Consider the following 21,561-nt stretch of genomic DNA (forward strand, 5'->3'; position numbering starts at 1 on the left):
CAGCTCTGTGTGGTGACCCCACACTTAGTATTTACCTCCTCAAGCACACAGAGTCTCTCAGAAGCAGTGACTGTCTGGTACTTCCCTCTTCTCCTACTCCACTTAGCAACAGTTTGTAGTAAGCACACGAGCCACACCCATTGCAGGACTGAAGGTTTAACTACACAGTGCACAGAATCTCCCACTAAACTATCTGTTCTTTAAGTTCTAATGTATATGGGATTTCAAATTTGGCATTTAAAATCAGAATGTTTAGAAATTATTTCAAGGTAAAAAGCAACTTTTAAGAAAAACTCTTTGCCCACCTGAACAAAATTAAAAAGCTGATTTGGAGTGGAAGTCAGGGGGTGGTGCCTGAACTGACTTTTTTACTGTCAGGTTTTATATTTGTTTATTTTTCTGTTTTGAATTTGAACAAGATACCTGGTTTTTCAAAACTTATGTAAATTCATGAGTCCTTAAGTCAGGCACATCGTGCACTCACAAGTCAACCCCAGAATATTTATTAAACAATCTTTAAATGCAGGGTACCTGTGTGGTTCAGTCAGTTAAGCATCTGACTTGGTTTTGGCACAGGTCATAATCTCATGGTTCATGAGTTCAAGCCCCACCTCAGGCTCTGCACTGAGAGCATGGAGCCTGCTTGGGATTCTCTCTCTCCCTCTCTCTCTCTCTCTGCCTCTCCCCTGCTTGCACACATGTTCACAGCACATGTGTGCACTCTCTATCAAAATAAATAAACTTAAAAACAATCTGTAAAGGCAATTGTATGTAAGACAGTGTGCTAGGTGCTGTGGAAATTACAAAGAAAAAAAACATAAGCTCTGATATCAATATACAGGTGGAGATAAAACCTATAGGAAATTACAAAGTTAAAAACTATATATGTAAAAATATACATTTTCTACATATGTAAAATAAAAATTGATAGTTAAGAAGAGTTATGGTTTCCAATAAATACATGGGGGTGGATATGGGGGTGTAGAAGGCAGAGCAATTGAACGGAGAAGTAAGGGGAAAAAACAACTTTTTTTGACCATCTGAAACACACCAGGAACTATGCTTAGCGTTTAAACATTTTGAAAAAAAAAAAAAGTAATCCTCTAGAAATTCTTTCAAGTGCATAATACAAGACTCATTATACAAAGGGAAACAGGGAGGGGCCAGAACATGGAAAGCCTTGAAGCTGTGTAGATGCTGTCAGTTCTTAGCATTACCCCTCAGGCACTATCATTCTGACTGTCCTGATGACTTGCAGTTGACAGCATATGTATCTCTGTTCCTGGAGACTTTCTCTGAAACTACCGATGGCGTGTCTGCCCTAGACCGTGACAGGTTGGAAATACCTAGAAATAGCACCTCTGAGGAATAGCCTCAACCACGGAATTGGTATATACTCCACTTGCTCACCCTTTGTTTAATATCAATACAAACTGTATTCCTAGCAAACACTTCCCAGTAATATACTCTATCAGAACACTTAAAATTATGGATAAAATATGACACATTTCCTTTTAAATGAACCATTGCTTTAAAAGAAAAGAAGAGAAGCTCTCAGACATCAAAAACGAATCAGGGTCTTGTAGGTAGAGTTGTCAGAATGTATTAAGACTGGTGGCCAGGACTTCAGAGTATTGGGATATAATACCAAAGTAAATTCAAAAGAAAAGGACTTTGATCCATATAAGGTGGGAAACTGTAACAGAGAACCACACACAAAGCTTGGATCTATGAAAAATTATACCCTCACTGGAAGAATGACTAGAAAAAATTCTACCCCATCCACTCTCCCATCCACTCAATAAAATAGATGGCAAAGAAATCCATTTAACCTAGCTCTGGTTTCGAGGTGAGCTTTGTCTGGTGACAAAGCCAGACACAAAAGTGTGCACATTATATAATTCCATTCAGAGGAATTTCAAATACAGGCAAAATATTCTATCACTTTGGGGAAGCATGATTGGAAGAGTATGAAGGAACTTTCTGGGGGCTATCCTTTCTGTATTTAAATTATGGTGGTGCTTACATGGATGTTTATAATTGTCAATACTTATCCATCTATTTGTTTTATCATATGTAAGTCATGCCTTGAAAAAACATTTGGGAGCAATGTCTTAAAATTTTTTTCATGTTTGTTTATTTATTTTCAGAGAAAGATAGCACAAGTAGGGGAAAGGCAGAGATAGAGGGAACGAGAGAGAATCTCAAGCAGGCTCCACACTGTTAGCGCAGAGCTGGACACAGTGCTCACAAACTTCGAGAGCATGACCTGAGTTGAAATCAAAAGCTGGACACTCAACTGACTAAGCTACCCAGGTGCCTCTAGAAGCAATTATTTTTTAGCACAACTGAAGAGCTAAAGAGTGAATTTCTAATAAGAGCTAAGATTTATTGAGTGCTGAGGACGACTCTCTTTTTACATAAACTCTGTTAACCCAATGAGATGTGTTCGTTTTCACCCCCAATTTTTCCAATGAGGAAACTGAAGCACATAAAGATTAAATATCTCTTTTCACAAATTCTCATAGCTAATAAGTAAATGAGTTAGGATTCTAACCTAAGAAATTGGACCCCCTAACCCGAAGATGCATGAAATCCTGATTCCAGGCCAGCAATCCTCCTACTAAATAAATCAGAAACTCTGAGGTTAGGTCTGAGTCAGCAATGAAAATTACTGCTCTGGGAAAATTTGAAGATTTGCACCCTGGAATAGTTACAAGAATGTTCATAGTATATTCATTTGTGTTAGCATATAACCAGAAGCAACTAGAAACAAGAGAGATGAATAATATTGGATTCCATTTATATAATGTAAGATTATTTAGCAGTGAAAATAAATGCCCTCTGGTAGTCTCATGTATGTGGATATCATAAAAAAAATACAGAATGAAAATAGCAACTTGCAGAAGGTTATGTGCCATATGATGTCATTAATATTAATTTCACAAACATTTAAGCTAGTAAATATATTTAATGGGTTGAGCCCCCCCCACCCCACAAAAGGTTAGAGCATTATAAATATAAAGTTCAAAACAATGGATCCTTTAGGAATGGGAGCAGAGAAATAAAAAGGATAAGTACACAAGGAATTTCAAGTATACTAAGAATATTCTATTGCCTAAATAAGTCAGAAGTATAGGTGTGTTCTTTACATTATTCTTTAAACCCACATGATTTTATTGTTATGAAATATTTACATAAAAATTAAGGGTAAGAAATATAACAACTGTACTAACACCCAGAAATGACTAATTATTTTTTGCAAAATTAAATTTATGCTATATGTGCAGATTTTAAAGAACAGATAAGACATTATAAATCATAGATTCTAGACTGAATTTTATGTAAATAAAAAATTGAGGGGCTCCTGGGTGGCTCAGTCAATTAGCATCTGACTGTTGATTTTGGCCCAGGTCATGATCTCATGATTCATGAGATCATGCCCCGTGTGGGGCTCTGTGCTGAGCGTGGAGCCTGCTTGGGATTCTCTCTCTCCATCTCTCTCTGCCCCTCCCCTGCTTGCGTGCGCACGCTCTCTCTCTCTCTCTCTCTCTCTCTCTCTCGCTTTCTCTAAATAAGTAAATAAATAAATAAATATCTTTGTCAATTATTGTTGGAAGCATATGATCAATCATTAGCAACAGCTGAAATAATAACTAATATTTGCACAAAGCTTACCAGCTACCAAGCACTATTCTATCTTCTTTGCATATATTAACTTATACATATATATAATCTTAGGATATTCCTATGTCAAATGATTGTCTCCATTATGCAGTGGCATAGCTAAGGGACAGAGAATTTACCTAACTTGTCCAAGGTAGCATGTCTGGTTGGAAACAGAGCTAAGATTTAACCCAGGTTCTCTGGCTCCATAGTTGGATACTCAGTCTACAAGCAATACCACCTAAGTTCCTGATAAAGACAGCAGGGTGTCCCCCAACAGTTCTCCAAAGTCACAGGAACAGAGCAAATACATCAGTTGTTTTATGTTAACAACAAGAGATTCCATCTGCATTGAGTGACAAGGGCCAAGCACGAATAATAAATGTTCTACTGTCAGGAAAGCAGAGGAGATGACAGCAGAAAGGAGATCTCTAGAATGTGCAATCCTTACACCTTTGGCTGGGAAGGACTACACTGAGCAGAGGAAAAGACTGAGTGGTATATTTTTGAGATCCTGAAAATCTGAGACTTAATCGCTCCTTAACAAAGGAAAATTGTTTGGTATAAAGTTATCGAGTCTCTTTTTTTCCTCTTTCACCCAATTCTGTAGACACTCTTTAACATTTGCTTTTGCAAAGGAGATATCTGAGTCAAACTTTTTTTTTTTTTTTTCCTTTTTGATACTGGTTTGCCTTTTGTAAACATATTTCAAAAATCTGTACAAGATAAGCCTAGGTATGTTTTCTTTACATTGACTTTGGAAGGGGTGCCTACAGATTTGCATATTTATGCTTCTTTCCAGTTCTGAAAGATTTCTTTAGCCACATCTTTGTTGATTGTTTTACATCTGATTATTCTGACTATAACCTCAGGAAAATATACAATTCTTAAACTGAATCCTGCACACTTTGCTTTACATCTTCTCACTATTGGGCTTTTTTTCTTCCCCCCATCTCTGCATTCTGTGCAAGTTTCTCAAGTTCATCTTCTACATCATTAATTCAGTTTTCCAAGGTAACGGTCTTCTTCATTACCTCCACTGAAAATTTTATTTCTGCTATTACATTTTTAGTTTCCTTATAAAACCTCATTATCTTACCCATTTTCCTGTTTTTAATCTCAGTGGTTCCCTTTTTATGATTTTCTGAACATGTTTCAAAGGAGTCATATATTATGATCTATTGAGAATACTAAACATTTTTGGAAAATTTTTCTTGCTTCAGATAAGTTGCAAAGATCTCCTTCTTTGAACATTCAGTATGATAATGCTATTTCCTTGTTTTCCAATGTTTTCATATAGAATCTTTCCTTGGGTGGGGGTGGGTGAGAATAATCTATTCTACAAAAGGTTAGCTCAGAGTTTCTGTCCATTCAGTCTGACTCAAACTGTCAGCTGTCTTACAAGTCAGTTTACATAGTTTACTAGTGAAATTCCCAGTCTTATGAGCTTTTGTTGACTTTGGGTCTGTGGCATTAAAATGGTCTAGTCCTCTTCTACTTAGAACACAATAAATGGATGGAAAGATAAAATTCCCATGATGCATAGCTAACAGTGCTCTGGGCCTCCCTTTTGATATTTTAATTATAGGAACCACACCTCTTAGGGTGAATGTACAACCATGGGGACCACCACCCAGCACTATCCCAATCCAGCCAATAAACATAAAAAGAGACACTTCTATTGGAGAGAAGAGAACAATTCTCTGTCTCCCTCAAAGAGCAGCTGCCAATCAATACAGTTGCTCCTGAACACAGAATCCAGGAGGCAGACAACAGAAAAAGAACAAAAGGTCTTACTGCATACTGTGAGGCAGGCAGACTCATTTTATGCTTACAAATCACAATTTTTAATCTGGACCCATAGTTCTTATAGTGAGTGTACATTTCTTTCAGATTTTGAGAATGAGTTCATTGTTTAGGTAAGAGTTAAGTTTTATGTTTTCATCTGAGTCTGTCCATGGATATGTTTTGGTGTAAATTTTGAAAATATTGTGCCTAGAGTCACTATTCAAATAGTATTGAATTCTTGCTGGCCCCATTATTATGGGATTTATAGGCCTCAGGATTCCCTGTGCCTATCTACCTCATAACCATATTATTCATCTGGATGGTAGATTACAGCTTGTCTGTCCTTTCAAATCTGCCAATAACTGAAGAAAGATGGTGGTGTTGGTGTCACTGATGTTGCTGTTTTGCTCACAGTGTTATAGAATTGAGATTTGCATGTTACTAATGAGGATTTTTTTTTTTTAATATATACATAGAGACATTAAAGTGTCACTTTACCTACTTTGCTTCCAATGGATTTTATTTTCAGAGAAACCCTTAACCAAGAGTGGAATATATAAAAACATCCCTTTACATGCTCTAAGTAAATATCAGTTTCTTTTCCTTTCATCCCTTGGGTGCTTGTCTAAGCTAATGGGCTTTGTAGGCATTATAAAGACTCCTTAGTGCCATTTTTACAACCTGGACATTTCATGAATGGAAATTCCTATCACAGATTTAATTGGTCATGACTGTGTTCCTTTTTAAAATAAAAGTCTGCTTGAGATAGTTCATTGATTTCCTTCTGTCATTAATAATGGATGCAACTTACCCCAGTGGATGTATTCTATTAGATAGCTTGGAGCAGAGAACCAAAGCAGTCATGTCCCATTCCAATAAGAAAAGGAGAAAAGGGCTGGGGAGAAAAGAGGTCAGCACCCCAGAAGGAAATGTTACTACCAATTACTGTTTAGCATGGAGGGGAACCTAGCAGTCTACCGTGAAGCAAGGAAAACTGTCAACAGAACCTCACGTTTGCTTAGGGCAACTCTCATGTCACCTAAACTATCAAAGAGCTGTAAGAACAGAGGTCCCATGATCCTATCACACACCTCTCACTTTCACAAGGTTTCCTTCTCTCATTAAGGTAGAGGTCCCATGTTAAAAATCTATGCCTATATTTCTTCTTTTCCGACCCTGAGTTGAGGTAAACAGCAGGTTTCCAACACCCATAAACTAAGATGTTATGTTCTCCTGGGTAGGAGGCTGGGGTCACAGAATCATAGAGAAAGGTCTCAGTATAACAGCCAGGAGTGGCGGGGGTGTGTGTGGAGAAACAACTCAGGCCATAAGAGTTCATGCATGAGTTCATGGTCTGGCTCAGGTCAGAGCCCCTGATGAAAGATGCCCTGATGGTGGAGACATGGCTGACATAGAAAAGAGTGCACCGGCTCTCACCTTTTGAAGAACTGCGTATGAAATCTCTGAACAGGGCATTTAAGCCTGCAGTTCCATCTTGACTTCTTGCTTTGACTTGTACGGTGTTTCACACTCTCTGAGGCAAAAGCTTTTTCAAAAAGTTTTTTTGTTTGTTTTTTTTTTGTTTTTTCTTGTTGTTGTTGTTTTATTTTTAGTGAGCTTGTTAAAGTTATTAGCTGCCTAAGTTTGTGCCTAAGAACAAATGTGGGCTCCTGTAAAGTTAAGATGTTTCACTGAGCACACAGAGATTCCAAGAAAATTGGATGATTCTGATGAGTTCAAGATTCCTGAACTGAATGTTTCTGAATCTGAAATTAGCTCTTGGTTGACTAAGAAAATAGCCAACTTGTTTAAGAGGACAAACTTACAACTACTAGATAAATAGTCCTGAAGATCTAATGCACAGCATAGTGATTATAGGTAATAATACTGTATCATAGATTTCAAAGGTACCAAGAAACTAGATCTTAATTGCTCTTCTCTCAAAAAAGAAATAATAATTATGTGCCTTGATAGAGGTGTTAGCTACCATTAAGATGCTAATCATGTTGTAACACAGTAGATAAGTGTATCAAAACACACTGTACACTTTAAAACTACATAATGTGCGGGGCACCTGGGTGGTTCGGTCGGTTGAGCTTCTGACTTTGGCTCAGGTCATGATCTTGCGGTTGGTGAGTTCGAGCCCCACATCAGGCTCTGTGCTGACAGCTCGGAGCCTGGAGCCTGCTTCGGATTCTGTGTCTCCTTCTCTCTCTGCCCCTCCCCCACTTGTGCTCTGTCTCTGTCTCTCAAAAATAAATAAATAAATGTAAAAAAAAAAAAAGATTTTAAACTACATAATGTTATGGGGCATCTGGGTGGCTCCGTCACTTCAGCACCCAACTTCAGCTCAGGTTGTGATCTCACGGTTCATGGGTTCAAGCCCCATGTCGGGCTCTGTGCTGACAGCTCAGGGCCTGGAGCCTGCTTCAGATTCTGTGTCTCCTTTTCTCTCTGCTCCCCCCCAACACTCATGTTCTATCTCTCCCTGCCTTTCAAAAATAAATAAATGTTAATAATTTTTTAAATTGCATAATGTTATATGTCAATTATACATCAATAAAAGATAAAATAACCCCCCAACACATGCACACACATACACACATGCCAACTTTCACAGAGTAATTGCCAAGCTTTAAAATAAGAGGGGCGCCTAGGTGGCTCAGTTGGTTAAGCGGCCGACTTCGGCTCAGGTCATGATCTCGCGGTCCGTAAGTTCGAGCCCCGCGTCGGGCTCTGTGCTGACCGCTTAGAGCCTGGAGCCTGTTTCAGATTCTGTGTCTCCCTCTCTCTGACCCTCCCCTGTTCATGCTTTGTCTCTCTCTGTCTCAAAAATAAATAAACGTTAAAAAAAAAATTAAAAAAAAATTAAAAAAATAAAATAAAATAAGAAACTTTTCCATTCCAGCTAATCAACCCATTTCAGACTTTACCAGGATATTCTATTTAGCCAAAAGCTTTCTAGGAAAACAACAACAAAAATTCAAAGCAAAGCATGATTTAAAATTAAAATTTCTATAAATTGTAGGAATATAAATTTCTATTCTATTGTATAATTCCATTCTATTCTATTTATATAAATATAAATTTCACATATTGTAGGAAAAAGTCCCAGAACGTCCTTGAAAGGAAAGCTCTGTGTTTAGCCCTGGCATCCCTAGTTGGAACTTCAAGAAACATTCCTAAGTTTATGAAAAACCGCACCACCAATTTCTTTGGAGAATTCCAAATATAAAGTATGAAGTACACTGTAAACACTGTGAATAAGAGTTCACTCTGTGGTAGTATTCTATTTTTGCACTGGGGTGCCTGGGTGGCTCAGTCAGCTAAGCGTCCAACTCTTGATTTTGGCTCAGGTCATGATCTCACGGTTCATGGGTTGGAGCCCCGCGTTGGGCTCTGCACTGACAGTGTGGAGCCTGGTTGAGAATCTCCCTTTGTCTGTGCCCTCCCCTGCTTGCATCCTGTTTTTCTCAAAAATAAATAATAAATAATAAACAAACAAAGAAATGCACTATTTAAGGCTTCAGAAAACAAAAAAAAAATATGTTGTTAATCAAAATTTGGAGTTGGACCTGTCTCTGCTTCATTTTTCACCTGTGGGAACTTGTAGTCAGGATAGAGATAGGGCCATTAAATAAATATATTCAATTAACTGTGTGTGCTAGCCATGGTTCTAGGGATTAGAAATATAGCAGTGAGAAAGTAGATAAAGATCCTACTCTCATAGAATTCATATCCTATGGAAAAAGAGTAACTGAGAACAGTTTAGATGGTAACATACTATGAAAAAACAGAAATAGGGCAGCATGATGGAGAGTGACTAAAGACTTCTTTAAGGTGGATGGTCCCTGAGGGTGTAGTGTTTCACTGGGGATCTGAAGAGAGGGAAGAAGCCATGTACAGACGTAGGAGATTACTCCAGATAGGACCAGCAAGTGCAAAGGATAAAAGGCCAAGACCAGTTCAGCATTTTGGGGATAAGAGAGACCTATTACTGGACTCAGTGAGGAGAGTGAGAGAGGTGAAAGGTCACGGAGGTGGGCAGGTGGGTGCCATATTATGCAGGGCCCCAGTGGTGATATGCAGCAACACGTTTAATAGCCTGCATGCCTGATTTTTAGCACTTGCTAATTTTCAAGTTTCCTAAGGTAATTACTACCTCCATGGATGATTTCATTCTATCAGAAATTTCAGACCTGGCTTACAAAGTTCCTGAAAATTTAGCAATCTGATTTGAGCCAATCTAGCAGAGTAAGAACACTGTGTTGCATTTGTCTGGGGGAAAACTCAAACAGGGTTTGAGTTTCCGGTTTCTACTGTAGGGATAGAGGGAGAATATCAATCCTAACTGTCTGCAGATAAAAGTATGTAGGAGTGACTCGCCTGATTGGTGGATTTGGGAACAGGAAGTGGACGTGCCAGGTGGTGACCCTTTGCAGGCAATTCTCTTTGTTAGATCCCCTCAACCACAGCCAGAGAACATGCTGACCAGCTAACACGTGCAGGAAGACATTTGGAGGTGGCTTTCCCTGGGTAGGAAGAAGTCTGCACTTCTAAAGGATGAGTACAGTTCAAGGAGAAATCATGGGTCCATTGTGGCCTCACAACTAAGACACGTTCTCCAATCACCATTACCACAGAGGGTGATGCTTGCACCTCTGTCTCTCTGATCCTATGTGGACTTCTCATTTCTAAACTCAGTGGAGAAATTAATGGGAGTCATTGTTTTTATATTTAAGGACCAACCTTATTATAGGAACAAAATGGGTTTTGGCATGAGAATTATCTGATTTATGTTTTACATAAACAGAATACTGTGTCAAAGAATGACAGAATATATCGCTAAAATTTAACAAGGAAAAGAAATCAGCATCAAAAAGATCAGGACATGATGTCTCTGGCAAAGAACAAAGATCCTGTGGTGGGAAATAGCTCGGTAAACTCTAGAAACTGACAGGAGCTAATGTGCCTTAAATAAAACAAGTGAGGGAGAGATTGGTAGGTACCTAAAGAGCTAAGAGTGAGGTAGGGCCAGACCTTGCAGGACCTTGTCAGGGCTGTGTGAGCACATTTGGCACCTCAGTACAAATTGGGAAAATGGACCTCCTCAGAGCAGATAAATTAGAAAAAAAATGCTATGGGCAGGAAAATTAGAACAAGGTGCTCCATCCTCTCTGTTGATATAACCCAAAGCCCTTGGATAGAATTGAGTACTAGCAAGCTGGCGGACGAAATCCAAGCTGTACAACCAACCATATGGGAAGGAGTGGGATTTTATTATAGGGACTAGAGAAAGCAACTGAGGAGTTTGAGGAAGTGATTGAAACAGCAGAGCATACAAGTTAAGGACACCAAGATGCTTGAGTTTCACTATTGTTTCCTCTTGTTTGGCTAGAGATTAACCTATGTACTTGCATTTTCCTATCTATAAAACAGGAATGATAACAGGGCCAACTCCATGGGGTTGCTATTAACAATAAATGAGTAATCTATGTAAAGCACTCAGAAAGGTACCCAACACAAAGTCTGTGCCTCATAAATATTTGCTAGGGTTATTATCTGAATGGCATATTTAAAAGATCATCTGGCTAATGTACTGAAGACACACTTTAGGGGACAAAGACCAGAAGTGGGGAGACCAATGAGAAATCCACCCTACTAGTACAAGAGGAAGATGGTGGTCTTTGGGCGAGCATATTATAGAGATTTAATTATGTCAAACTCTATACTCAGATCCGGTAGCAGACATTGGTTGATGTTGAGAACAAAGGCAAAAGGAAATGTAGACAAAATCTTTACAACTTGCAGCCCACTGACACCAGGAACTCCCAACTGTCTTAATGCTAATGTCTTGCTGGAGGGAAAAAACCTTAGCTTGACAATAGCTAGGCCTCCAGGATCCTGTAAGTCTTGTTTAACATATGAAAATTCTTTTGGAAACTTCCTTTGTCTCTATCCCTCCCAATTTAAAAGTATATAATCAGTTCCTCCTCACAATCCCAGGGCAGCTCTTTCTGCCCAGGGGTCCTGTCCCCATGCTTTAATAAAACCACTTTTTTTGCACTGAAAATGTCTCAAGATTTCTTTTTTGACCATTTGCTCTCAGACCCCGTATCAAATCACATCATCACCCATATCAATTTATCCATGACTATTTCATATGTATCTCAAAAAGAAAAGAATTCCTTCTTAAACATAGATATAATACAATTACCCAATCTTGAAATATTAATAATAATTCCTTACTGACATCAAATATCAAGCCATCAAATGTTCTACAATGGCTCATAATTTTTACAGTTGGTTCAACTAAAGATGAAAATAAAATTCATTTATTGTAGTTATTTGATGTCTCCTAAATTTCTTTTTATCTCTAGATTACCCCCCAGCCAAGTGCTCGCTCTCTCTCTCTCTCTCTCTCTCTCACACACACACACTTTTTCTCTTGCTCTTTGTCTTTCTGTATGTATCTATCTGTTCTCTTATTTGGTAAAAGGCACAAAGGATGCACCTTTACTGTGTCCTTGAGTCTGGATTTTGCTATTGCATCTTCATACTGTCATTCAACATGTTTTTCTTTCTCGTGATTTTCCTCTACCTCAGTACTTTCAACTACAGTTTTTATCAATTCCGGTTCAATACTTTTCAATAATCTGTCATTGGAAGTGTGTATTTCCATCTGAAGATGCACACAGACATATATATAGACTCCTGTAATTTTTCACAGTATCACCAGTTTTATTTGCTCTGTAGTAGATTCCTCAGGAAATCTTATAACTTTATTTCCTGAAATATTAAGTGTTCATGGTACATTTTTTGGAGCCTTTAAATGGGAAGGTTAGTTTGGAAGGATATAAAATTCTAAGCTCTCATTTTCCTTCATTTAAATTTATCTTTTGGCATAAACTATTGATTTTAAGAAGGCTGATGACAATTTAATTTCTTTCCTTTTTAAATGACTTATTTTTTCCCCAGATGCAAAGGGACTTCTTTTCATTTTTTATTATATTTTTAAGCCACGGTTTTAATGAGCTATATCTTTTTTTTTAATTTTTTTAAGTTTTATTTTATTTGAGAGAGACACAGACAGTGTGAGTGGGGGAGGGGAAGAGCAAGGGAGAGAGAGAATCCTAAGTGGGCTCTATAAGACCAACACAGAGCCCAATGTGGGGCTCAAACTCACAAAACTGTGAGATCATGACCTGAGCCAAAATCAAGTCAGACGCTTAACCGACTGTGTCACCCAGGTGCCCCTAGACTGTATCTTGATATTACGTGCTGCAGTTAGATTTTTCCCAAGTACGTGGTATGCCATTTATATCTCTACTTCTAGAAAGCATTCTTGATTGTAATATTTGGCTTTTGTTCTCTCTCACTGCTTCATGTTTCTGTAATGCCTGAAGTTCCAAAACTTCCCACAAAAGACCACCAGAGTCGTAAGTCAAAGCCAAGCGGCAAGGGTCGTTTATTGCAGGTTCCAACCTGGTCCTCTGCGCACTCGTCGCCGGTGACGCAAGAGGCCACGATCAGCGTTGGTATAGCGTTTTTATAGACAGAGACAAATAGCACAGGGGAGGTTTTTACTTGTGGCGGGAGGAAGAAAGGGGGAAGGGGGTAGGTGAGGAATGTGCTAAGCAAGCAGGTTTACAGAAGCGAGAAATGCCGGTTAGTTTGTATACAATCACTCATTCCATTACATATCAGACTACATTTAGGAAGTTTTACAGCCCATTCTACTACACAGCGGGTTACAATCAGGAAAGGTCTCACAATGCTCATAGCAAACAGCAAGCAAAACAGACTTCTCAGCAATTGTATTTCTTATCAAAGATCCATAATAAGCAGAAAAGAGAACCTAGCTTTAAACTAAGGCAGGGCTGTCATTTGGATTCAAAGCTGTTCCTTTCATTTCTTCTTTGGGGACAGCTACCATGTATATAGCCAGTCTTTGCTCATCTTCTCTATCACTTTCTCTTGAGTGATCTGATGACTTTTTACTCCTCTCTTACCCTTTAGGTTTTAAGATCTTTTCTCCATTCCTTCTTTTATCTCTCTTAAGGCATTTTTCAGAAACATTCCTCTGTTGTCCTGTTTAGACTTCCTCTCAAAAGTGGCATTTCTTTTACTTCTAATTCTTTCCCAAGTTCTGAGGTTCTGTCTCCAGTCATCTCATATCCAAGAAGTTCTATTTATTATTGTTATGCTTCTCACTCATGGTTTCTGTTACTGTTTAATTCGTTGTAGTAGAATATTAGGTCACAGTGTTTGACAGTGTTTGCCCATAATTCCTGAAATGCCTCCACTGTGTGTGCGGGCATCATTCCTTTCTCTCTCTCTCTCATTTCCACTGTCTTGCATTCTCTCTTAATAAAATCTCACTTGTGGAATTCCACTTCCTTCCTTTTCTGGTTCTGATGTTCCGTGAAATGAGTTTTCTCGGACTCTTAACAGGAGCCTATGAGCCACATTATCTTCCTTAGTCTCACAGCCCCAGAGCCTCCTCCTGTCCTGCTCATTAATTGTTGAAAAGCATGGCCTTCCCTTTCTGAAATCTGTGTCTGCTGCTCCCTCCCCTGCCTTTGTCTGGTTCTTCTCTTTTTCTTCTCCCCCATTTTCTTGTCCTCTCCAGTATAGGCTCTACTCCCTACAGTTCTTCACTGGTTTGCAATTCTGTCCTGGAATTTGCTTTGGCTTGTTACTAGGGCTGAGACTCTCCAGTGCTGTGTAACTCTCACTCTCCCCATTGCATCTTTTTATTTTTTAAGTTTATTTATTTATTTATTTTGAGAGGAGGGAGAGGGGCACAAAGAGAGGGAGAGAGAATCCCAAACAGGGTCCACACTGTCAGTGCAAAGCCCAGTGAGGGGATCGAACCCATGAACCGTGAGATCATGACCTGAGCTGAAATCAAAAGAGTCAGGCACTCAACCGACTGAGCTATCCAGGCACACGGTCTCCCCAGTTCATCTGAAGCAGCAAGGTTCTTTCCTAGGTTTGGCTGCTGTTATCAGATCGGCCCATACTTTCCCATGAGAATCTGGAAAATTCGGGGGTTCTCTGGCTTTTGGTGTCATCAGAATCTCTTCATTTTCCATCTTTTACTGCTCACAGAGTTACTATAACTTGGTTTTCATTGTTATGAGTGGTTCCGCATACCTCCACCTGCTGATATTTGGAGAGACTTAGAGATAGCTTCTATGTAGATTTGGGAGAGATTTAATAACTATGCCACAATCCCACCCTCTCTCCGCAGTCATTTCTAATCCCCACAGCCATTTGCAAAAGCTGGAAGGAAGCTTCATTTAACCCATTGTATATATGGAGAAACTGAGACTTGGAAAAATTAAGAAACTTAAACAAATTTTCAAAAATAGAAAGGGGCAAAGGCATGATTTGAATTCAGGTCCATTTGACTTCTCAACTCATGTTCTTTCCACTATAAGTATTTTTACTCTTTTCATTTGGAGCAGAGCTGCACCTAATTCCTCCATGTACTGGTAGGAAGAGAAGTGAGGGTGGCTAAAAAAAAGATATGCTGAGCAAGGGGCAGACGTGGGTAATCAGACAAGGCCATAAATGCTGTGGCCCTTCCAAGTCACCAGGGCTGAACTAAACATTTTTGGATGCAAAGGGACTCTAGACACAAGTCTTTCCTGTCCAGCTGAGAAAACAAACATTGAAGAAGGTGAAAAAATGTATTTAACTTATTCAGTAATTAAGACAGATCTCTACCTGGAATGGTACCAGTCTCTACCATGGTCTTGAGGAGAGCTGGGGGTGCAGTGCATGATTTCTTAATGTTTCTTGCAGGATTGGCATTCCAGAATTGAGTAGACTCACTACCTCTGTATGCATTCCAGTCCATTGAGTGTAGGCTGAGTGGGGTCTGGATTTAAGGAGAAATAGACAATGTTCTGAACTGTTTTTTAAGGAAGAAATGAATATCTGATTGGATCCCAAACTTATCCAAGGGAAGTCACATGAGTCCTACATGAGAGGACTGCACCTTATTTTTCCCTTGCTCTACAGTGAAATAGCTGTTCAGAATATGACCTACTTAGGTGTTACACTGACAGGCGAACAGCTGAGTCATGTGGCAATTAGAGATGAAGGCCTTGCTCCATGGAGCTGCTTCCTGAATCAGGAGGGAATTCAGTTTACACAAAAGCACAAAACAGCAGCTGCGGATTCTCTCTGGAAGGCAGATTAAGCACAGGGAGTCCACCAAGTTGTATGCTGCAAGTATTCTAAGTATTCATCTGTATTATTTTGTTCAATTTCATTTTAGTTTAAAAAAAAGGTCCTGGAACATTAATCCATTTCCATTAATATTAGCTTAATTATTTATGTTTAATTTGTTAGAAGTTCAATGTTTAATTTTAAAAACCCAATGTATTTTCATAAATAATATCTAAGGACTATAAAAGATTACTCAAAATGTACAAGTGATTTAATTTCATTGCACAGCTCCTTTGTGACCTCATAGAAAGTAACAAAATATTGCCTATAAGAAAACTCCAAACTCTGACACATTCACAGTGTATTAGGTGCCCTCGGGTCTTCCTGCACGGCTAGTGTTAAGAGCACTTTGGCATCCTCTTATAATATGTGACTCAGAGTATTTTTGTAAGGAAAAAAACATCTAGAGGAAGGGCAGCTCAACTTCCAAAGGTAGCAACAGAATTCTACCTCCCATATATGCCTTAGTCCCAAGAGAAGTTTGAGGTAACTGTATAAAATGGTTAATAAATACTTAATATGGTATCACAAACTAGTAAACACTATGTCTCCACCATCGTATCTCATTATTATCTCTCCATATTTCTCCACAGGGTTCACTGTGAAATAGGCTGAACTTATATCAGACTTAAAAGTGGGAAGAAAATGTATACTAAATTAAGAAAACTTCAGGATGAAAATTCAACTTTTTTATGACACAAGGGAAAATTGGAAAGTGTATAGACATGCCTGTTATTATTTTGAGTAAATTTTATCAGTGTATAAAGCTAATATGAACAAAATGTAAAATTCTGAATGAATAGGCCAGTTGGCTTAAGAACAGTGACACCATGGCTCATCCAATACAGACCCCACTGTTTCAGCCCCACAACCTAACTCTACCACATTCTTTCCCCATGCTATTTTGTGTACAAATCCCCAGCTTTCCCTGAAGACCTGATCTACATATAACCCTTTATTAAGCAAAACTCATCATCCCCTCTCTGTTTCCATACCCCTACGCCCACACACAACCTTGAAGACGCCTCTTGTATAGCAATTACCTAGTTGAAAAATCCTTATTTACATATCTGCTTCCACTAAAGCATGAGCTTTTCTCCAAAAATCACTTGTTCTAATCCTTGACATATCCCTAGTACTCACCGTAATTCCTAGCACAGGAAAGTCACTCTTTCTATTTGCCATCCTTTCTATTTATCTCAGGGAAAATGCTCTTGGGTGAGGTACTTTCAATCAGTCATCAAGGTATCCTCGTGACATCTCTACTTGAATATCTCAGATGCCTCAAAATAGCATGGTCTTCCCACTCACAGCTCCTGGCCAACCGAGTCCTTTGCACTGCAGTAAAAACAACCACACTCCACAGGAATCTGGGGGTTGTACTTAGCCCGTTTTTTTCTTTCAACTCAGCACCTAATTTTCCGGCAAATTCAGTTGGTTCTGACACCAAAATAAACCATATCTATATCATGCTAGTCTAAGCAACTATTGTCTTTCCCCCTGGGCAACTGTCAGAGCTTCTAAGTGACCCCTTTTCATATTTTATCTCCTTTAAATCTCTTCAAGTAACCAGAAAGATCTTTTATACTTTTAAAGTTTTACTTATTTATTTTGAGAGCGAGAGAATGAGAGACAGTGAGCAGGGGAGGGGCAGAGAGAGAAAGAGAGAGAGAATCCCAAGCAGCTTCCATACTGTCAGCACAGAGCCTGATGTGGGGCTCCATCTCAGGAACTGTGAGATCATGAGCTGAACTAAAATCAAGAGCCGGCTGCTTAACCAACTGAGCCACCTAGGCGCCCCCAGAAAGGTCTTTTAAAACTGGAAGTATGATGATATCCTCTTTCATAAGATTTTTTTCTAAAATAGTAGCTTTCTGTATCACTTGATATAAAAATTCTGCCTAGTTATCATTAATTATAGATAGGGCTGCAGATTTACCAAATAAGAATACAGGACACCCAGTTAAATTTGAATTTCAGATAATCAATGACTTTTTCAGTATAAGTATGTCCCATGCAATCTTTGAGATATACAAAAAAGGCATCAGCTATTATTTAAAATTTAACAGGGCAATTCTAGTTGTTTTGTTTTCCCTGAGAGATACAGAGAGAGAGAGAGAGAGAGAGAGAGAGAGAGAGAGAGAGAGAGAGAGAATCTGGGGAGGGGCAAAGAGAGAGCGAGGGAGAGAGATTCCCTCCACATTGTCAGCATGGAGCCCAACATGCAGCTCAATCCCACAAACTGTGAGATCATGACCTTAGCCAAGATCAAGAGTCAGACAGGATACTCACCCAACTAAGCCACTGAGGCACCCTACAATTCTAGTTTTAAGGCCCAGCAGTCTGAACCCTGTCAGACTTTCTAACTGTATTGGGTATTCTGTCCCCCTTATTCACTATGCACAGCTCATACAAACATTGTTGTCACATTGTTGTCACGTTCCTAGGACGTGCTAAGTTTATTTCCATCACAGTGGTCCTACATTTTTGTTCCCTCCACCTGTAACAGTTTTCCCTGGTCTTTTTGATGCCTGGCTCCTTCTGATCACTCAAGTATCAACCTAAATGTCATCATTCAAAGAAGCTCTCTCTGACTACCTTATATAATATCAGTCCACTCAGTTTATTTTGTTCATGGTACTTATTGCAATTCTGTAATTCTTTTTGCTTGCTTATTTGTTGTTTTTCCTATTTTTATTAACTGTTTTTTTCTATTATAATTTTCTGTTATGAAGGCAGAGAACTTGTCTACACACAGGGTAAGTTGAATGAATGAAGAAAAGAAAGGAAATTGAGCCACACTAGACTTTGATTTGACGTCTGGCATCAGAATTTGCATAGAGCTTAAAACAAAGACTTTGAGTCTGACTGTCAGGGTTTGAAATCTCAGCTCTTATAGTTTGGGTAACTGTGAGCAATTTATCAAATCTTAAAAGCATTATTTCTTGGGCACCTGGGTGGCTTAATGGGTTAAGCGTGCAACTCGGTTGCAGTTCAGGTCACAATCTCATGGTTTGTGAGTTAGAGCCCTACGTAGGGCTCCACGCTGACAGTGCAGAGCCTGCTTAGGATTCTCTGTCTCCCTCTCTCTTTCAGTCCCTTTCCCACTTGTGCTCCCTCCCTCTCTCTCTCTCTCTCTCTCTCAAAAATAAATAAATAAACTTGAAAACTAAAAGAAAATAAAAGCATTATTTCTTCGTTATTAAATTTGGGATAACAACAGTACCTGCTCTATAAGGCTATTGTAAGTGAAAAAAAAATATTTCCAGCATACAGAAAATATTCAGTAGGGGTTCACTACTATTATCACTATTATTGTTGTTGCTACTCTAAACTCAACCCAATCACCACTGAGTCTTTTAGACATTATCCAGGTACATAATACATTCAACAAAGCTTCTATTAGAGAAGGATGATGAAAATAAATATGTTTAATAAGAGGTGATATGAGAATAAAGTGAATATGGAGGAAGGTTACAACCATTTCCTTCACTAAACTCTTGGGTAGACAAGAACAAGTCTAGGACAGATACAAAAAGGACTCTGTGAGATCCTGATGCCTGAACCTTTATCGGCCTTCCAGGGGGGGTTGCAAGAGAAAAAGAAAAATGATTATCCTACTTCCCACCTCTTTTGGTTTTAGACTCTGGTCCATTTCTCAGATGGAAGTTGGTAGGGGTGAAGAGGAAAAAAAAAAAGAAAAGAAAAAGAAGAAAAAGGAACCAATTGGCATTAGTTGTGTGGATGGCTAAGCATTCTAATGATGCCAAAATCTGGGCATCTGACTCCTACCAATTTATGGAAAACTGTCAGGACAGCCTTCTGATGTAGAGCATCTGAGATTTAGCAGTATCTGTGAAAGAAACCTGAATGGTTTCTGAAGAAAATCGAAAGGACAGACCTCACATTAAATAAATCCAAGGGAATTTTAAATATGCTCTACTTCTCAACTTTATTCAAAATGGATAAACTCCAGAATCCAGATGCTTTCATATAATTTTAAAATTAAATAAATTGCTTTTGCAGAGATGCAGTTACTGATTTTAAGAGCAATCACCCTGTACTACAGAGTATGTAGGGGGAAAAAGAAAAGAAACAAATAAAATACGCCATTATATGATGCTAATTGTTAGAGGAATTTAGGTTTTAAAAATCCATCTTTCCTTCCCAAAATGGAGACAGGAGAAAAGTTTTTAAAACTCTTCAAAATTATATTTGTTCCCTCAAACTGAAACACAAAGAGGCTTGTTAATTTTCAACTGAATTGAAAATAAAGTCACAGGGATGAGAAACATTATATCAACTTTCTATTCAAAATGCATGTTTTTAGCATTAGATGTAGTGTCATAAACACGATGCCATTGTAACTGAAATCAAGCTTTGGATACACTGCCAAATGCATGTTTTTTAGTCATGCAAATAGTGTCCTTTTAAAACATGTATTTATAACTTACTCTGAAAAAATTGTTCAAAAGGGTTCTTTCGTTCTTTTTTAGGTTCACTGTTTATATAACCAGCTCATCTCAGGAATATCATTGTGCTAAACACAAATGAGGCTTTCATTTGGCCACTGCCAATTATGCTGCAAATTCCAAAGGTTGATCTTTAGCAAACAAATTTACCTGGGAAAGAGATGGGACAATGTCAAAGGGAGATTTGGCCTTAACTAATCAAACACCATTTCCTTGTCTCCAAATTTCGCTCATAATCAGATGTTTAAATGAAATTACACAATGGAAGGAGAAAGGAAGTACAGAGTGAACTTCAAAGCACCAGTTAGAGGCACAGCAATTCTGTTCTTTGTTAGCTGAATATCTGACAATACAATACTTCCCACACACTCCTTTCAAATTATACCCCTAATGTCTTTGGAAAAGAGTCATAGTTGCCTAGGAAATTCAGTCAAGACTATCCAGTTAGATAATATCAGTAATCAGGTGGCTTGGAGACATTTTCAATGCTGTAGGTTTACAATCAAATTATAGGTGTCATAATTAGCACAGTAAGCATAATTCATATGTCAGTATATCCATTAACTATTTGTCCATAACTAAAGGACTATTTTTAAGGCAGCCCATTAACCACTGAACATAAAAAACTGGTAACTATCAGAATATAATTAGAAAATACTGAACTATATATGTAAACTTGCAGGCATATTTATACGCATCTAACCATGCATTACTTTAATGAGTACAGTACAATGTTTGAATTTGCAATCCTAAACATCATCTAGTAGCATATCATTAAATCTGATGATTTATTTTACATACGTGAAGGGTTCATAGTTTAAGTTTTTTAAATGGCATAAAATACACACTAAGGACTTGGGTGAAATGGAATCTCCAATCATATCTAATAGATAAAAAACAAATAAACAAACAAAAAATTAAAAAAAAAACAAAAAACAGCATTTTAAGCACCAGTAGTATCTAGTAGGCATATAAATACTTTTAACTATATTATAAAATAAAACATCATCAACTATGTTACACCTTGTAAGGGAAGCATTACTGATACTTCTCTTCACAATAACTATATAAAATGAGATTTTATTACATAATCAGGCAGAGTAATGAATATGGAGCTCAGGTTTTCCTGGCTTCACACCCAGGCTCCCCCATTTATTAGCAAATCACAATATATGGACTTAGGCCTATGATTTAGCTTCCCTGGGCCTCAATTAATTCCTGTGTAAAATGAGGACACAACTTGCCTCATGGGACTTCACTGAGGAAGAAATGTGGTTTTAAGTACGTATTTCTGGCATTTAGCACAGGCACAATAAATTTTAGTGTCCTTTTACCTCTTTAGAATGAAAACATGGATGTTACCTTCACAAAACAAGGAGCCAGATTTGACTTC

This window comes from Panthera pardus, unplaced genomic scaffold, assembly GCF_024362965.1.
Source record: "Panthera pardus isolate Hobbes unplaced genomic scaffold, ASM2436296v1 HiC_scaffold_12, whole genome shotgun sequence".
NCBI classification, from domain to species: Eukaryota; Metazoa; Chordata; class Mammalia; order Carnivora; family Felidae; genus Panthera; species Panthera pardus.